We start from the raw sequence: 1,447 nt of genomic DNA on the forward strand, positions 1-1,447 counted from the left end.
CCACTGCTCTTCAGCACTTTGGAGAGGTCCCTAACAGCAATCAATCATATACATTGTATTTTTATAATTAATTACCTTTGATTTGTACCTATAATTAAACTGTCTTTTTAAGTCTCCATTGAATCTTACCTATTCCTTCATCCTTTCACCCTCAATCTACCCACTAAACTGTTATCTTGTGAATTCCACCTTATGCCATCACTTGATTGGAAGTACTAAAAGGGAATATATATATTCCCAGGAAATAAGCTTGTTAAAATTAGTATTTAGTAGTAGGTTCTTGGGTTTGTTATTTTTGATATCTGCCATTGAGTCGACTAGGACTTGCAATGATGCTACACACAATAGCTCTTAACTCTGTTCTATCATGAGCCAATCTCACTGTCTCACACTGACCTTCATTACCTCCGTTATTGTGCCAATTCTTCTCATCTGGAGTCTTCCTCTCCTGTACTGTTCCTTGACCCTCCTAAGCATGATGTGCTTCTCCAAAGATTGGTCCCTTCACATGCCCAGTGTATGTGAAACAGAGATTCATAATCCTTGCTTCCAAGGAGCAACTTGATTTCACCCTCTCCAGGACAGAACTTTTAGTTCTCTTGGCAGTCCATGGTATGCTCAATACTCTTCTCTAGCACCACAATTCAAAGTTATCAACTCTTTTCCTGTCTTCCTTGGCCACTGTCCAGCTCTCTGATGCAAAGCAAATAATTGTGAAGCCCACGTCCTCAATCAGTTGTGCCTTAGTCTCTAGACTGATGTCATTGCTCCTCAGTAATCTGAAGAAGTCTCTGACAGCAGATAATCCATTGCAATTTATCTTTCAGATTCCTGACTGCTGGTGCCAAGGTGTTGACTGTAGAGGACAGGAAGCTGAAATTATTAACAAGCTCAGAAAAGAAAGAATACACCCCACCCAGTACTCTGAGGAGATTTGCACTGAATGGATTACAGACTCACCTTGGAGTTTTCATTGAAGAAATTCCTATTTGAAAGGAATTCAAACAGAAAAAGACAGAAAAAAAAACAAAATAAAAATTAAGAAGAATGCTTACATCAGCAGTATATACAATTATAATTGAAACAATACAGAGAAAATTAACACAGCCCCTGTGCAAGGATGACATGCAAATTCACAAAGCATCCATATTTTACACTAAGAAAGCAATAACATTTATAATAACCAACCACTGACTGAGGTAGTTGGGAATAAGTGTAACTGTTGTTGTTATGTTGTTATGTGCCGTCGAGTCGTTTCCGACTCATAGCAACCCTGTGCACAACAGCCCTAAACCCTGTTCTATCCTGCGCCACCGCACTGCCTCTGACACACCCATCCCGATTACCCTAGTCACCGAATCAATCCATATCATAGAGGGTCTTCCCCTCCTGCACTGTCCCTCCACCCTCCCAAGCATGATGTCCCTCTCCAAGGACCCGTCCCTCC

Source organism: Elephantulus edwardii, unplaced genomic scaffold (genome assembly GCF_000299155.1).
Source record: "Elephantulus edwardii isolate Elephantulus edwardi_28Jun2011 unplaced genomic scaffold, EleEdw1.0 scaffold00108, whole genome shotgun sequence".
Lineage (NCBI taxonomy): Eukaryota > Metazoa > Chordata > Mammalia > Macroscelidea > Macroscelididae > Elephantulus > Elephantulus edwardii.